The sequence below is a fragment of the Haemaphysalis longicornis genome, unplaced genomic scaffold, assembly GCF_048455015.1.
Source record: "Haemaphysalis longicornis isolate Haplotype H1 unplaced genomic scaffold, Haemaphysalis longicornis Haplotype H1 scaffold_7, whole genome shotgun sequence".
Taxonomy (NCBI): domain Eukaryota; kingdom Metazoa; phylum Arthropoda; class Arachnida; order Ixodida; family Ixodidae; genus Haemaphysalis; species Haemaphysalis longicornis.
The window spans coordinates 180,560,460-180,579,230 of NW_027526422.1; the positions used below are offsets into that span (position 1 = coordinate 180,560,460).

General features: G+C 45.7%; 1 long non-coding RNA gene across 1 annotated transcript in view; it reads right to left on the reverse strand.

Annotated features, from left to right (window-relative positions):
* Window positions 1-2,173: 2,173 nt before the first annotated feature.
* LOC144147299 (uncharacterized) overlaps window positions 2,174-18,771 on the reverse strand; it is a 49,788-nt gene continuing 33,190 nt past the window's right edge. Inside the window, exons 2-3 of the long non-coding RNA XR_013317883.1 lie at window positions 10,050-10,110; window positions 2,174-2,379 (exon numbers count right to left, since the gene is read on the reverse strand). This is a non-coding gene — a long non-coding RNA (uncharacterized LOC144147299). The remainder of the gene's footprint in view (window positions 2,380-10,049; window positions 10,111-18,771) is intronic.

An 18,771-nucleotide genomic window follows, 5' to 3' on the forward strand; every position in this document is an offset into this window, starting at 1 on the left:
GAAAGTGACATTTTCTTTGTCGTGAATATTTTAGTTGGCCAAGAAATACTGTTTCTGGTATCTTAAGTTTTCTTCTGCTTACTAAATTGTCTGTCTAATGGAACAGGAGTCACTCCCCATGGAGTATTTGCACGAGCCAACACATCGTCTTTTAGTATGCACGGTTTATCCGGAGGGGAGCGTTTGCAGGGATGAACATTTAGTTTTGAAAGCATCAATTGGTATAAAGGGAGTAATGGGAAAGACCAACGATTGATACTCAGAGGAACACAGGTTGCTGTCCAGTGGACTAACACGGAGACTAGCCGTTGATCTGCAAAAGACAAAGAGTTAGTTTTTATGGTGAAGAGGGTTTCTTCACCATAAACCAAGTGTAGAGGGACTAACAGTTGGTTCCCTTGCCGTTATTCCCAAAAAGGACTACTGGTAGGGGCAACACATTTAGTCCCCAAAAGGAATAATGCCGATGCTCCGTTCGCCCGTTTTGGCTAAGACTGCACTGGTGGCGTCGGACGACGTACACTGTCTTGAATTTGCCCTTGAAAAATCTGTTCCCGTTAGGAGGGCGCCTCCGCACAGTTTAGATATGGGGGTACATGTGTGGTCCTCCTTGCGGTTGGTGGCCCCTCACGCAAGACACGCGCAGACGGTGTGGGGTATACGTGTGGGTGTGGGGTATACGTAGCGCCGGTGGCCGACTTTGCCGCACTGCTGACACACGTCTATTTGTTTGCGATAAAGGCTTCACGGGATTAGGGTTACGCCATAAGGAAGTTCGGTACCGTGTGGTCTTGAAACGCGACGATAACCGTTGTCGTGTTTCCAATGCGCTTGGCTCCAACAATGAGGGGGTTGCGGTCGTTCACGATATTCCTGTCTATTTCGTCGGCACCGCCGTTCGTCGGGATGCTGCGTATGACGCCCTTGACGGTGTCGTGGGGCGCCCTGCGATAAGCGCCAAATTTGCGGAGCTTGCCTTGTACTTGTATCGCTTGAATTCAGGCATACTTTGCAGCGTTTTCCTTGCTGGGAGTACTCACTACCATGATGCTTTGCTGTACGTTGGGTCGTATAGTGTGCCTGGTCCCCGCCGCGCTGTCGATGGCTGTCGCCGCCAAAATCGCCGCGGCCACGTTGGTGATTCCGGTCTTGAGAATGTCGCGGCCGCCCCTTGCGCTCACCCCCATCTTGGTTTTCTCCGTTGGCATGGCGGGCATGCGTGCCGCACGGATCGCCAATACACGGGAGCCCTTGAAGAACTTAGATTTCGAGCTCGTATTGCCGTCTCGACGGTTTGGCTTACAGTTCGATCGCGTTGTCGAATTCTTGACATGCGATCGTAGGGCTAGGTACAACCAGCTTCGCCGTGGTATAGGTGACCGGTAAAAAGTGCAAAGGCTCATGGGTACGTCGTCTGCTACCGCCACGTCCGGTTTGAGATCTCGCCTGGTCTCCCGTACGCCGCCGGCGTTCACGCGCGCTTGTGCGTGTTGTTTATTTGTCACAGAGTGCCTACCTTTCACAGAAGGCCCTAGCAGGATTAATAGCTGTTATTCATTGAATGCGCGATGCACGAGCGTTTTCTTTTTTCGGTAGAAACAGATAAATAACACCGACAACACGCAGACACGCGAGTGAAAACCAGCGGCGTATGGGAGGCCAGGAGAGCTCTCGAACCGGAAGTGGCGGGCCTCCGCGGGAGCAGACAATGTACCCATGAGGCTTTGCGCTTTTTACAGGTTACCTATTCTTCGGGCGAAATGTTCTCGCCCTGCACTTGCACGCACATTTTGGGGTCCGAAGGCCTCGCTAATTGAGCGGAAGTCTCCATGTCGTTGGCAAAGAGTGCGGGCTAGCCCAAGCGAGCCCTGGGTTCGCTTAACCTTAGCGAGTCTTTGTGGCGCCGGACTAGGTAAAGTTAGATAAATTGGCGAAAAACACACCTTTCGATGAAAAGTCGATATCGATCAAAGCCGATCATTTTCACGGACACATTGATAATAAGAAAACTGAGGTTTGAGCTCACTAGCACTGCGTTTTCCAATGGGTTCTGACTTTCTGCATACTGTATTGTACTGTTGAATTAACCCGCGAGTTCTGAGCAGCCGTAATGTTGTTTGCTATTATTGAATTAAAAAAAAAAGATAAAACAGACTAAAATAAATGAGTTGACCAAAGATGGCTTTATTTGAACAATACAGTTTCGCTATATTAATGCATGTAGTTCATAGGAACAAGCATATTTCGTCAAAAGTACCGCAGCGTTCTTTGTGTAGAAGACTATTTTCTTGAGCGAATGGCGCAAAAAGACCCCAAGCGGGGGAAGGTCGTGCAAGGGCAATAGTAAGGGCACGTTTCTCTGAAAAGATTAAAGGTGCACTGCAAAAAAAGCAATAAAACTGGTAAGGAGGCGATAATAAACGGTGGTGTAGAAATAACTCTCACATGCAGGTTTTGCAGCCGCAATTATTCAAAGATAATTGCCCATTTGCAAAATTTACTACCTAAAAATTTCCCTTTAAAAGCCTGAGAGTTAAAAACAGTAACAATGTTCGCGTTAAATTGGCCCGGCTAATCGGCGTTATGACTGGTCACGGGCACCTTTCATCCGAGCACGTAAAAAGCAATTACGGTTTTCCTCCTTGCATTGTCTACTTCTATATTGTCATCCGGCCTATGGGTTGTGCAAGAAAACAGATGTTGAACGCTCTTTCCACTCTAGAAAAAAGAGCTCATCATCAACATCGTCATAATCATCGTCATCATCATCATCGTCATCATCCTATCTACGCCTACTGCACGGCAAAGGCCTCTCCCATAGATCTCCAATTATCCCGGTCCTGTGCTAACTGCTACCAATGTATCCCCTCAAACTTATTGATCACAATTACCCATCTAACCTTCTGGCACCCCCTGCCACGCTTGCATTCTCTAGGGATCCACTTTGTTACCATTAATGACCAACGGTTATCTTGTCTTCACATAACATACCCTGCCCACACCCATTTCTTCTTAATTTATACTAATATGTCCTTATCCCATGTTTGTTACCAAACCCACTCCGCTCTCTTCTTTTCCCTTAATGTTATACCTATTATCCTCCGTTCCAATGCTTTCTAATAATCTATGAAGGCTACATATAGAGGTTGAGTATACTCTGCCACTGACTGCCATTTCTCTGCCACTTGACTGATCGTGTGAATATGGGTTATTGCTAAATAGCCTCTACGAAACCCTGATTGTTCATTAGATTGACTGAAATCTAAGGTTGCAGAAATTCTGTTAGCGATTACCAGGTAACTACCTTGTATACGTCTGACAGTAAGCTGATCAATCCTTCATGTCACCTTTCTTATGGGTTAGGATGATGGTCGCGTTCCTCTAAGATTCCGGTGCACACGCCGTAATTGGGCATTGCGGATTTACAGTTTTGTTTTGTTATACTGTAACAATATGTCTGATTCTGCCGGGTTCATTCAAGATCAGCAGAGCTTTCCGGTTCATCCCAGTGTTTTCATTAGTGAATACTCTGTAGTTTCTCTTCGAAATGCAATATATTTTCGCTCAGCTAATATTGGGGACGAAAGCTTCCTTTGTGAGCAGTTTCCAGTTTGGCACGCGATGCGACCGAACTCCAGAGCCACGGAAACTATTTCTTAGAAATACACAGGAAGTAAGTTTTGACAATGAATTACACACAAAGTTTTCAGCATCCTGGAAACTCTTTTTAGAGTTTTGATGTCCAAGCCCACTTCTTGCTCTATGCAGAATATAACTTCCCTGAAGGGTTTTTTCTAGATCCCTGAGAGGAGGGAAATTTGAGCGAAAAAGTTGGACATGACTTGATCCGAGAGATGTCTGACAATGAGGGAAGTATAATTTCTGTTTTCACGAAATCTGAATAAGCTATAAGATTGAACGATATATAAGGAAGCATTTATCTTTAACACATAATCCGTCGTGGTAAAAGAAATTCACTTCAGCAAAATATTCCTTCTTACTCAAGGGGAAATCAAACATAGTTATTTTACAATAGTACGACCGCACAGGCTTAAAAGTGCTGGTACGACCTGCAGTTTCACTTAAGCAGTGCCTATGTCCCCTCCAATGGTTTTTTTATATCGATGCCCCGATTTGATTAACGATCAGTAGTACTATACCCTGATGATATGTTTACTTTTCGCAACAACTTGTCCGCAAGGTATCAATTGTATTAACGCGAGTTTTCAAAGCGTTCGAGCGGGTTTAGACTCGCCTATGGTTATTTTTAATTAGGGGCTCGCCGTGGAAATTTATAATTGCAACACGGGCTTTTGTCTGTTTACAATGAGCCTGCGCCTTTCTCTAGCACCAAGTTCAAGAACTCACGACTGCTCACAAAAGGCGCGGCTGTGTAAGAGGCGAAACACGTCGTGGGGTAATGGGGAGTTTTAGAATAGGGGAACCAAACGTTAGGGGACCCCAAGAAGTTAGGGGAACCCAAAGCAACATGCCAGCGCGCGCCGAGTTTTAGAACAGGGTTTTTCCAACAGCTAGCTCGCCGCCGGTTTCGGATGCACGGAGTCCAATGTTGGGAACTTTAGACTTAGCGTCAAGGCAGATATTTCATCGCCGCTATTGTTACAGTCGCAAAGGACAGTCCCTAACACAACTTTTAACCACACTGTCAGCCCCTTTCTCGTATGTGAAAGTTTGGATCCGAGCTGACTACCACTTAAGCTATCGATGATCAAGATACCTGCCACGGCCTAGGCCGATTTTTGCGCGCGGGTATCACCCCCCTTCGGCCGCTCACCGCACCGCGTGTGAACGGGCCGGCCGGCCGGTGGTACGGGATCGACGTCCGCAACAGTGCGGCTTAGATGGCGGCAGATATTTGAGCATCGCTTTGAAAACCACAGCTGATGACACTACCTAGCACAATTTTTCACCATACTAACATCCACTTCCGCAAATGTGGAACTCCTTTTCCGCGATTAGCGTGATTTTAAAAAGCGGCAACAAGGTGTTGCTGCCACGACCTGCGTCGGTTCGAGCCGCCGGCGGGCATGCACGGCACAGGTGTTTGCGGATCGTTTGTGCGAACAGTAAACGCTTGATGATTTCCTGCTTCTACCCTTTCTTGCGAACGAAAAGCGACATCTAGAAATTTAGTTCCTAGATCGTCGTAGCCTACAATATTGATCGGGGAAAGGAGCCGCAGCCTACGCTTACACCGGGTTCGGTCGCATATGCCCCTACACCACCACGCTCAAGTCGTTTGCGGGCAGCCAACCATGGTTGACACACTACAATGAGGTCACACTACGCTTCACGCACTGGTAATTAACTTCAAATGCCCAAAAGTTACACGAAAATACTCTTAGACGGCGCGTCATAAACGAAACGTCACGCGCTGCGAGCCAACTACGCATCAAAGTAGGAACGGGAATCCTACAAGTGACGTCAAAACGATTGCAGCGCCGGCCTCTCCAGTGGCGGCCCTCGCGGCCAATACCTTCTGTTGTTTCGGGATGTCATTGCACACTTCCGGCATACAGTTGAAGGCCAATATCGGACTAGGTTTCAGGTCTTATGGGAAATATACGAGATTATACGACGTTGTTATTAAGGGGAAAATGAAAATATGCCCATAGAGTAATCTAACATTCTTGTGGAGGTGTTTACCGTTAAGACTTCCCTCTTGGAGTGGCCGAGGTGGTGGTACAGACTCATCTTGGCTTGTTTGCATTGGAGCCATTCGAACATTTTTTGTGGCGTAAGCTACACTGGCCGAGGTTGAGCACTTTCGTGTGGACCCTGAAGAGCCGTGCTGCGCAAGCGCGAGGAGCATTGCCTTGGATTGGATTGAATTTGAATTGGATTGGATTAAATTTGATTGTATTGGATTGTAAATATAATCCAATGTGCAGAATTCGGTCCGCACAATCGCCGGTCTGCGCATTCCACGGGAGTGACGTCAGAGCCGCGGCAGACGCATTGGCGCTGGCGCGTGCCCAGCTGTGAGCCTCCGTTGCGCCAGAATCCTTCTGGTTGCGCAGTGCAGTAGCCAAGTCTGACGCTGCGCCGGATACGCTTGATAGCCGTTTCGCGTGGCTCCTGGAGAGCCGTGCTGTGCATGCGCGAGGAGCAGTGACTAGACTGGACTGGACCGGATTGGACTGGATTGGATTGGGCACTCCACACAAGCTCACATGCGACGCTTCGATGACTGGTAGGCTAGTAGAAACATCTAAGGCCAATCTAAGGGGGCAAAAGAGTCAGCGAAGCTAATACAGGTACTAAGACATTAAAATCAGCCAAACCTTTTATCGTACGGCATAAAACTAGGTTGCACGTTTTGCGCTGGGTGAAGTAGCACAGCAGTCAGCAGCACTACCACACGTCGGCAAATTCTTTACCGTCTAAGTAATGGACTCGCCAGAAATGATATATTGTGTGTATATGGGGGACGCTTACTGCACGAGCGCTATACAACAAATACTCATATAAGCTGCCTAAAATGCTAAAAAAATGAAAATATAAACTGCTACACACAATTAACTTTATATTTCCGCCAATGGCATTGCTGTGTTATGGCCGAGTGGTTTGTATCACTTGGTATATTGAGTTGCAAGTCGGTAGTTTGAATCCCCAATAGTGCACGTTTTTTTGAAGTTGATATATTTGTTTTTGGGCAATGTCTCCTATACAGATTTCACCAATTTTTCGCTTCGACGTTCATCGATTCATGGGTGATGAAAGTTAGCAGAACGCGTGCAGACTGACTGACGCTCTCGTCTCGCGAGTTGGCGTGGTGTTGCCATAAGCACCGACTACTTGCGGGCACAGTCCAGAATCACCCGAGCCTTGGCCAGGCGCGAACACGCCTCTGACGATACAGGCATGATCGAGGCAATAGGTAAAGACTGGGGAATACCGCATCGCATTCGAGCGTCTGCGGTGACGCGGACGGTGTTCTACCACTGCGTACACCTCGGCTAGTGATTGTTATGATTCCAAGCCGTGCTGGTACGCTCATCTGACTCATTTTACAGCCGACAAATTGGCAGAATAGCGGTATGCCTCGGAAGCCAATCATGTTTTTCATAGAACGGAAACCAAAACTGCTTTAAAGTCTAACCACATCTTCCAATCACGTAGCGGCTTGTACTGACGTCACGGCTGTTGGTGTGGTGGCCGCAAACAGCGCATGGTAGTTTTTTCTTCTTTCGGGCTTCATAATATACATACCTACTTATCCGCTGGAGATGTGGTTATTTGCCGGTGTGTTTATTTGAGCCACTCTACACAGTTCCTATGCAGTTCAAATTCACTTCAGCGTCCCTTTAAACTGGAGCCGCCGACAGGGCATTGCCCAGGGGTCTCCTTCCAATATCGTAATCTGGAATATGTGTCGTTGTCAGAGGCGTTCTGACACTCTCTCCCTTGCCTGGGAAAGCGAGATGCCGGTTTTGGGGCGTAGCCTGGTCAGCCTGGTCTTCTTCCTCCTCTTCGTCCGGTTCTTCACCACCCGATTTTTCACACTCATTCCTTGCTATTGCCCCTGATTGCTTGGTTATGTTTTCTTTGGCTACTTTGAAACTGGCATCCTTTTTCAGAGACAGTCGCAAGACAGTCGTTGAGGTGACCTAGGAAAGGTTTGGGAATGTCATTGATGCTAAATTCAGCGAGCGCTCTGAGTACCATCAACGAGCGCGGTCTGCTGATTCGATCAGCTTCACTTATGGTTATACAGGGCGATGAAGTCGGTCGAGCTCATGAAGCGCGGTCATCGAGAGGGCAGGGTTACGAGTTAGTTAGTCTCGAATTAGTGCGGGCACCAGATAAACGTCAAGCAGTGGGTGCACGTTGCAACACGATAGTGTTTTAGCCTACTTAAACGTAGTAATTTTGGTTGTCTGTCTGTCTGTCTGTCTGTCTGTCTGTCTGTCTGTCTGTCTGTCTGTCTGTCTGTCTGTCTGTCTGTCTGTCTGTCTGTCTGTCTGTCTGTCTGTCTTCAAAGGATAAATTTATTCAGCCACCCCGCCCAAGTGAAACGGAATCTGTACCCTAGGTTTGCATACCCGCAGCCAAATCTAAACGTCTAAGTCCGGTTGCATGTTCATACACATTGTTGAAGAACAGGTGAAAGATCAATACCTAACTAATATTTGCAGCGTTTTTTTATTAAAACTTTTAAGCTTAATTTTTGCAAAAGGAAATGAACTACATCCACTTCTAAAAAAATTCCTTCTATCGCCTGCTGTCGCCCGCTCCACTATAGCTGCTGGCGGCATCTTAAGAAATCAAATGGTAAGAGTAACAAAAAGTTCCGCTAGATTCGTCCTACGTTCAGCCTGGAATGCGCGTGGAGTAGGGCAACGGGGTTGTAAAAACATTGTAATAGGGTGCTTCGATTCATGCGCGTCTCTGCCGTACGGCAGCGCTGGAATGGAGGCAGTCGGCGTTTAAATTCGTTAATTAAATAACTAGTTAGTTTAATTTAAAGTTTAATAAATTAGTTAGTTTAATAAATTAGTTTAAATTAAGGAGGCAGTCGGTGTTTAATTTAAACTGTTTGGAGCAAACCTCTAGCGTATTTATCTTGGGAGGAGTGAGACACGGGAGGAACCGCATAAGAGAGGAGCGGAAAAGAGAATGGAGACATTTACTTGTCAGGGGCGCCACACGCCTATCATCTTTCGTCGAAATTTGCAACAATCGGAGCAGATACGCGGACAGTTTTGTATCAACGCTTCTTCCCGGGTGCTACAGGGAACCGATGAGCTGTGGTAGATTGGAGAGAAACAGGAGTGGCACACCAACTGCGCTAGGACCTCCCCTACAAAACTACCCTGCTATAGAGCAAGAAGTTATCGAGGAGATAAACAAACCATGGGCCCCACTAGACGGGGACTGGCCCCCTCCCTTGCTCCTTATGCAGGCTGCTCCCCCAACGGTGACCTCGATACTACTTTCACACTTCCGTAACTTGAGGCAGCCCTGAGGAATCTTCCCCGCAGCTCCACACCGATTAAAGACTGCATAAAGGGAAAATATCTGAACAGTCTCACTACACCCACCTCTTAAGTTTTATAGGAGTAGATCAACAAACATTGAAATGCGGCTACTCCAATGGAAACCTGGCGGCAAGCGGATATTACTATTAACCCGAAGACGAAGAAACCACAAAACACTGACTGACCCCACGAAACCTTTGCCCCATCTTGTTCACACCGTGTAAATGGTTAACTGTACAAAAACTACACCATCTACCCGAAGGGAACTATGTGGTGATGCAAAGCATTGGCGTTCCGTGTAGGTTCCACACCGGAGCAGAACCGGCGAGGCGGTGTCTTGGAGCAGACTGAACGCCGCGCAGCGCGCGTACCTTCTTTTATACAGCTGCAGGAGAGGAGAATGGAGGAGAGACGCGCATGCGCAGTGGGGGTGTGGACGGCGCAACAACAAGGGAGCGACATATAGCCCCGACCATGAGATGGCTCCTGCAGCGACAGTGTCGCCGGTGTCTTCGTGGGCCGGCACGAGACGAGCACGCTTCCCCTTTAAGAGCTCCTGGAGCGACAGTGTTGCCGGTGTCTTCCTGAGCCGAGCGGCGAGGAGGAGAGCGGCACTATTACAGCTGGCGTGGAGAGGGGGACGAGAAGGAGAGGTGGACGCCGGACAACGGAGGGTCAAGGCGAGCTCAAAAGATGCTTGGCATCTAAACAATGTAGCACATAAACACTTTGTAGCATGGATAAAGGTAATGATCTGTTACAAATGGCCAATTCGTATTTAGTTCCTATCTGCCCAGGCAGGATATCCTAATTCAGCTGAAGTCTGACAGCACTGATCGCCTCAAGTCATCCCAGAATCTATACATACTCACCTTGTGGTAGATGAAATGCACTACAAAAAACTCTGCACACCCAGCACTTGAATTCCTACGGCAATTTTTCAGTTGGCGCTGCTGATAAATCAAGCATGCATCTGCGGAAAACCTTATAAATAAGTCAAGAAAAAATTAGAAGTCCATAGAATTAAAACGCGCTCTATAAACTTACCGGTCCGCCGCATTTATTGAGACCGCCAATGGTGTGATTCTTGCGGTGCAAAGACAGAGCGCTGTAACAATAAATATTTTCTTCTGTGCAAAGTTTCAATTTTCAAAGGTGCCGTTGATTTTGTATAGAAACGGATATTCTCCATTTCGAAAATAAATACGGCACTTTTGTGCAGGAAGTGAAGTTATAAACAGTTAAAGGGTGTTTCCGAAAAAAGACTATCAACAGTTCGAGGGTTTTTAAGCATAATTCGGAAGGTCTTACGAATAAGTTTGGTATATTTAGGGTTGTAATCTTAGTAACTCTTTTGTGGAAAAAACTTCACAAACAGCCTTCCCCCAAACGGCGTCCGAAAGTCTGAAAAAAATTATAATAGTTTTGAAAAAATATCAAACCATGCGCACTTTTGTTTGTTTTATTCATCAGTATGTTCAATTATTGGTGGTGCTTGGAGTGCTTTCAGCGATCTTGTTTTTTAAAGACACGCGTTCATTCATTGACTGAGAATGTTGTTTGTGATTTACCCGTTGACAGTGAATACTTTGGCATGCTACATTCCTTTAAAGTTGCATAAATTTTACCGGCACATTTGATTTCCTGCTGAAAAATTATAAGCCTATAATACTAGGAGAAATATGAGCTGAGACAACCTAAACCTCACGACAGAATTGTCTGTCTTTTCACAAAATATTTTGGATGATAAAGTGAACAGTGTACTTATCAAAAGATGTCTTTTAGTTGCCATTGAGCTTTGGAAGCTAAGGGAAATTTCTTTTATAAATGCAGCTCAAAATCCACACTGTGGTAACCCCCCAAAAAAAACTGCAAGCTTTTTTTACATTTGCCAATTATGCCTCAAAAGAGGGGTCGAACTTGGTGCCACCTAGGTTTTACAAACAAGGTGCTAATTTCCTCTGCTAATTCTAATATTTTAGCGAACGCGCGTGAATCGGGTTACGCGGAAAGACAGAGCCATAGTGTTCTTTCCCCATCAGCTCTGCCGCAGTGAACTCACTTTTATTTGTTACCCGTTGCTATATTTTCCATTAGTAGTAATGGAGACCACAACAGCTGCAGGCAAAGGGCTTCATGCTACAGTCGAACCTCTGTCATAACGAAGGAGTATCGGGACAGCACATTGTTCCGCTATATCCGACATCCATCGTAAAAGTAGAGGTAAAAATCGGCTCTAACAAATAAAAAATCGTGGTCGCGCAAAAATACGGAAAACCAAAAGGCATTTTTTGAGGCTTCGAGTCAACTACAAACAAAGTAACCCTTACCTTTCTCCTTGTTATACTTTAACCTCAATGAACTCAATGAACCGCAAGATTAGTACGTGAAATTACAGGACAACAAAGTCAACTTGACAAAACAGGCCGTCGTACTTCTTCACTTGATGAAGGATGTGATCTTCATCTGGTTGTTACTCACAGCACTGAGCAGGAGGAAGTTTCCCACAGTGTCCACGAACAAAAGTGCCGTTATACTTCTGCAGTTTTTCGGGCTCCTGGTGAAATATCACTTTGTTATATTGGATATCGCGCGGGGGTTTACGGTTTCAGTTTTGTTATAAAAATAAGTGTCGTTGAAATAAAGCGTGACCAACCCACGTTTGTACTTAGTTGGCTATAGCGGAGAATTAGCTATTGTAGTGTTCGTTATAACGAGGCTAAACTGTAACTTATTAGGAGAGGCTGAACGTCTTCAGAGGTGAGAGGCGAAAGGCAGAGGCCTAAAAAGAAAGAAAGAAAAAAGCTGGAAACGTCACTGTACCTAAGCCTGAAAATATTTGAACACGGGTTATTGTGTCTCAGCAAAGTAGGTTTTAGGTTCTTTCAACAGCTTGCCTATAGCCACCTGCAAAGCCAAAATAACAGAGAACCAGAGAGCAGGCAACGTGAGCAAGCATTACCCCACTGAAATATAAACATGCCGGTGGGAAATCACTACGCAAAACAAAGAAAGTGCCCAGAAGATGTAACTCCCACAAGGATGTACACATTGAAAAAAGATGCGATTGAATTTACGGCGCCTGAATCCAATCCCCTCAACATAATCCATCCCTTTTTCAGACACCGCAGCTCCTGAGTTCATGATTTGGTTAACCACGTGTGCTATTTTTGTTGTTTTGACGATTTTCCTTGTTTTAGTGCGAAGTTTTGTGTCCCCTTCAGAGAAAAGCTGAACGTTTTGTGCAGCAGATGGCCGCAAGAGTTTTCTGGGGGGGCATTATGGCGGCTTTGGGATGAATAGGTACCAAGAAGAGAATTACAACACGGAAAACAAAGTATACGAGGATCTTGTGCCACACAAGTGCGCGCTACTAGAGGCTCCAGAGTGCGCAGTCGAAAGCCGTCACCCGCCTACTGTTCAGGGCTGGCAAAATGAATGAAATGGATCACTTTAGTATAGGAGGAGGCCAATAGGCCCTGTTGTGGGACATGGGAAAAAAGGGTAGGAGAGGATGGTTCATATAAAGTCTTTTCACTGCACTCAGAACGTTCAATTAGCATGATATGCGCAGTTGAAGTTGTGGCGAGGACACTCTAATACGACCATCATCGAGGTATCCAAAAGGAATGAAAAATTGTTTTTTCTATTTGTCTTTCAGTAAGGGAGCATACCCACCGGGGCATTTGCGAAGAAATGGCGTAGTTTGTAGTAATCGTGCACCCACTTCAAATTATTATAAAATGAGTCATTAGACAGCCACTCAGTTAAATAGTAGAATTGGAGGAGAAATGTACATTGATCTCATCGCTAAGGGAATATTGGACACAACAATTTTTTGCGCGTTAACAGGTTTCGTGTCTAGTTTCGGGAGTGTACCCTTTCATCTCCCGTATCCCCTCCTCCTTGAGTAGGGTAGCCAACCGGACAGTATCCTGGTTAACCTCCCTGCCTTTCCTGTACTGTTCCTTCCTGCCTTCCTTGCATCCTCGCATGAATTGCCGCAATCACTCCCCTGTGACAGAATTCCAGGGATGTGGCTCCGAAGAAAACCAGGACAGACATCGACTGAGTATGACCCAAGTGTTGTGTTGGCATGGCTAGGCGAGGTTATCTATTCAAAAAAAGACCAGGGCAATGTAAGAAAAAATGATCAATCGTTTATTTACAACTGCCAGCACAACAAAAATGGGAGGTGGTGACGCTGGGGTGGTATAAACAAACGTTAAGCTGATGTATTTTACATATAATTGTGATTAATGTAACCTCGGGGCTCGCAAAACCACAAATCCAAGGTACGAGCTTAGTTCGCGTACTCGTACAAGCAGGGGATAGCACCTTCCCGCGTTATCCCTACACATTGGTATTTACGAAACCTCGCTTGCGCCAGTAGACAGAGAACATGCCAATAGTTCACCGGCAATGTTCACCGGCAAAGCAAAAAACGCAGGCTTTTCCCTCTGTCCTCCCCGCTCAAACTGGGCAAAATAAAATCCCAAAGTACATCATGAAAGAATCAGCCGTTTCATTTATCCACAGACGCTTTTGACCCGAAACACAATTAAGTCTGCTCTCCCGTACATGGGGAGGCACAAGAGGACCAAGGGTTCGAATAATATATTCTTTGGGGATGCTGGAACCAAACAAACGAGTGAGTAGGACCTCTGAAGTAAGAGAAACATTTAAACAGCGGAAAGGTAACATTTTTAGGGCAGAGCTGTTGCGAAAAACTGAGCGTTAAATGCAGGAGTAAAGTCAGGTAAACAAAGAGAAAGCCAACAGCGAAGTTGTGGGCTAAAAATACCCATGGCCACCCTCTCCGCGCGTTGCGACGCATCTTTTGCCACTACTACATGAGAGCGAAGTTGCCCACATGGTCTTTCAGTAAATCAGTTGCTATCCGCCTGGGCAGCATTTTGGCATTATTGGGGAAACGTTGTCGCAGGTCATAGGCGCGAGAAGAGCTTAAGGAGACATGCGAAGCATCTTGATAGAAACAGTGTGACCCGAAGTAACAAAGAAAAAAAGGAGGCATAGCAAAAGGCGCTCACTTAAAATTAAATTAATCAAACCGAAAATACTAGCATTTTTATCATCACCATCATCATCATCATCATCATCAGTTATTACTCCCGTAAAAACCCGTTGCGGGGTTTTACGTTGGGGGGGGGGAAGCTGAAAATTATAATATACGCCAAAAAATACCAGTCACGTGAGAAAAGCAGCCATTGAAAACTCCCTAAAAAGGGGCATAGACCAAAAAAAAGAGAAAAATGTAATTAAAACAAGACACGCGCCATTAAGCGATATCTCGCTACTGCGCTACAACTGCAACAAAAAACAAGCATCGGAAAGATGGTCGTGTAAAAATAAACGAAAAGTAAGTTACGAATAGCAAAATCCGAAAATGTCACTAAAATGCAAAGCAGTAATACAAGCATTGAAAAATTGTTGTCTAAAAACCAACAAAAAGTAACAAAAAGAAACAACAACCAGGAAACCTCACTCAAAATACGCGTAGACAATGGAAAAAGAAACAAGAAACACGGTTTTAAAAAATAGCATTACTACAGGCATTGAAAAATTGTCGTCTAAAAACCAACAAAAAGTAACAAAAAGACACTACAACCAGAAAAACTCGCTCAAAATACCGTAGACACAGGAAAAATAAACAAGAAACACGGTGTTAAAAATATCTGAAGATATGGTCGGTTAGGAAATTTCGAAATTTTGAAGGGTTACGCTCTGCCACAAGGGGTTCTGATAGGAAGTTCTACAGTTCTATTTCTGCAACAGCGGATACTGGGAGGAAGTACCATAGTTCTATTGCAACAGGGAAGCAAGTTTTAATAAAAGCGCTTGTAGTGCCATGGAGACGTTAGATGCTGGAAGAGTTCAAAGGCAATGTGTTAAGCGCACGGGGGGAAATTAGAGCGAAGAGCGAATGTCAGGAAAATAATGGTACAGTGTGTGGAATAGGCAAAAGGGCCGAAATTTTCCGTCTTGAAGCCTTGAAGAAAGGGTGGGCCAGTAAACGATTTCAAGTATGTAACGCTGACACTGTTGCCATATTTGGATAAAATGAAACGGCAAGCACGGTTTTCAACAAATTAACAGCTTCTAGACAGTCAATGAGGTACTTTTGGTGCCGGTTCAAGATTACAGAGACGTATTCAAGTTTGCTATGAATGAAAATTTTATACACCAGTCACGAATCGATATAGGGGACAAGGATAGGGATCTTCGTATGTAATTAAGTTACCTCCAGGTATCGGTTATTAGTTTCAGAATATGGGTCGACTAATTTAATTTGTTTTAGTTATCTACACAGAATAATATGAGAACAATTGAGCCAGACACCCAATATTTATTCACGCTAGAAAAACCTTACTTTCAAGATGCAAAAGTTCACAATCTATAAGGACAGCCGACGCATGGCTCACAAGAAGTGTGCGTGATAGCCTGATAAAAAAGTATGTGCCATTCCCGTTTGTGAAGAAGAATGACCGATGAAAGCTTGGCCGAGTCCAAGCCCACCTTCGCTGGCTGGGAAGTGTGCTATAAAGGCGGTAAGCTCCAGCTGGCGACAGAGTATGATGCATTACATAAGAAATAAATGTGTGTTTCTCGTAATTTGTGATGTGGGATACTTCCTAGCGAATGAGCTGAAGTAACGTGGGAGGGCTCGAGCTATATTGTAGCCGATAAACGGGGGCTGTCTTTTCCCCCACGTCCAGCACGAGTGCGCGCACAACCTGGCAACAGTTGCTCTTGCTTAGAATTAAAGAGTGGCTGAAATGTCTCACGAATTGCATTTGAAGAAGACTCTAGGTTTACAGGCTGATGTCGGCGTTCCAAGCGCGAAGGTTGCTCTTCATCTGGGAAAGATTGGGAGCTGCCGGACGAGAGGGTTCTTGATGTGGCAACGGTGGCGGCTGCAGGCTCTCCGGGAGCGGCGTTCCGTGGTTTTCGCACCCCTTGGTGCTTTTGCGCACGCCGATGCTCCTTAAATTTCTGTTCTTCTTCCTCCGCCCAAACGATACCCGTCCGCTCTATAATGAGTAATTTTTAGATGGAATCGAGGTTTATCTCACTGACAAATACGAGGCTGCCCGTGTCCTTTCCGCGTCGTTGGCACCTTACCCTCATCGTAAAACACCTACGCAAGCCGCTCGACTACGGGAGATAGCGGACAGGTGGCATGCGGTTGTGAGGCGTCCATGCAAGTTTGCTTGGGCGCTTCAATGAGTTGACAAACAACGAATTTGACATTTGTGTGCCCGTGTAGCCTAGGTGCTCGTGCACTCCCCCATCAACCCCCCCCCCCCCCGTTCCACCGTTCCAGCCCTCCTCGGACGCATAAACTTCCAGCCGTGAACCTGCATGTGGTGGGACCTGAAAGACACCAATAAAAAGTATGTGTCGGAAAGCTGTTATAGCTGAACAGGAATTATTGCCTCACGTCATCTTTCCACGCCGGCTAGTTCCTCTTCATCCGCTATTGATTCACAGCTACCCGATGAGGTAGAACTAGAGACGGCAACGGCGGCGGCTCCACATTCTGCAGCAGGCGCTTTCCATTTTTTTCGCACTCTTTCCCGCCGTCACACCATGGGCTGGTTTGTCAACCATTGTACGTACACGGTGCTCCACATTACGTTGTTCCCGTTGCTGTTAGGTTTATCAGATGATAGGAACTCAAACCCAGGCCCTGAATCCAGTACACAGACCGACGCCGGATATGTCTATGCTTTATTACAGGTGCTTACCAGGTTCCAGTGAGGTTTAGAGAAAGAAATTATTTTACTCAAGGACATACGGACTAGACAACATGCCACAGACGAGAAAGATAACTTTACTGAACTTGTCAACCGTCTGTAGCTCCTCATTCGTCTCTGAAGCTCCGTATATAGAAATAGCGGCTTTGAAAGCGTCCACGGTAGATGTTAAAAACAGGCTGCGAAGAAACAACCTTCTTTTTATTGATTTTTAAGGTAATGAGTCTGACACCGCGAGCAAGCCAAAGAAACTATTACTGTGTTCTGCTCTGCCACGCAAGGTACATCACTCGATCCACTTAATATTGATCCCGCGCCCACACTAAGTGCTTTATTTGAAGACAAATATCGCCACATAATAGTTACCCTTGATAAATTCTAAGGTAGATACTCTGTTGGGGGCAGGGCCGTAGTTGAAGTCAAATGATATTTCTATTACGAAACATTTTCTCGTTCATTGCGCCTAGCTCGCACGAAACTAGATTTGCAAAGCCGCGATCCTCCTCGTAAAGAATAGGACATGATAGATAAGCTTTGTATGGACTAACGAGACTTCATTTTGATAATCATCATCATCATCATCAGCCTATCTACGCCCACTGCAACGCTAAGGCCTCTTTCATAGATCTCCAATTATCTCGCTCCTCTTCTAACTGCCTGAATATATTGTGCGCGATAATATCGTGCGTGGAAAAGTAGGCTTGAAACAGCACCGAGATTTTCTTGTTACTAGAGATTATGGTTCCAACAGTGTTCCTTGATGCCGCCGAGGGCAGTGTCTGCAGTGCCGCCCTTCATCTGTAAATGTTATGCTTATACGTTGCCGAGGCATCAAGAACACGATCGACAAGGCAACAAGAGCCGTATTATCATTTGGCCTAGATATTATTACCAGGTGTGAATCTTGGCCGGATCAATTGGTATCCAGCACTGACCCGCCGCGGTGGCTCAGTGGCTAAGGCGTTGCGCTGCTGAGCACGAGGTCGCGGGTTCGATTCCCGGCCGCGGCGGCCGCTTTTCTGATGGAGGCGAAAAGCAAAAACGCCCGTGTGTACGAGATTTCGGCGCACGATAAAGATCCCCAAATGGTCAAAATTAATCCGGAGCCCTCCACTACGGCGCGCCTCATCGCCTGCGTTGCGTCGGCGCGTTAAACCCCAGAATCAATCAATCAATATCCAGCACTGAAATGTTTCCGAGGAATACGCTGTTTACCGCAAAGATCGCGACACGCACGATTGAGGCGTTTTTTTTTTGTGTGTGTGAAGCACATAATTTCAAGCTTCGGCGTTGACGTCGGTGGTACGAGCTGTGAGTCAGTTTGGTATAAAGTTGTTCTCGACTATAACAAGCTTCTTACAGTGGGAAACTTTTATCGTCCACCTAATGACAACAGCAGCCACATATTTAAGAGCCTGTCTGAAATATTCCTTAAGGTCTCAACTGATTACTTTACGATGTCACGTGACTTCAAAAGTCCAGATGCGCCGTACATCTCGTGACGTTCATCCCGTTGTGGCCTGAATTTGAGGTGACTTTTGCTCAACAGTTTTTTCAAACACATTTTAAACAACTAAAACTATTTCCAACTATCTTTTATGTGCTTATTGGGACGTATTCTTGAATCCTAAACATGATAAGATTATTTTTCAGCCGAAGTGGAAATTTTTAACCACAAGGGGACCAATGAGTGTGTAGTACTAACTCTAATGACGAATGTTGAAAGATGGCAGCTACAGCCAGCTGTTTTATGTGGTAGAAGAATCATACGGCTGCTCAGTTTTTCGCGCTTGAACCACAGTTTTTATGTCCATGACAATATCGTGTGTCACGATAATAACCCCTTGTTAGGTATTTTGGAATAGACGTACTTGCGGAATGCTGACGCGAGCGTTTTGTTAGCATTTCTTGTTTCTTTCCAAGTGGAAACCTGCATTAGTGGTAGGGATTTTTGTTTCTTAGCTTATCTCTGCTTCTTGTCAACTCTACCA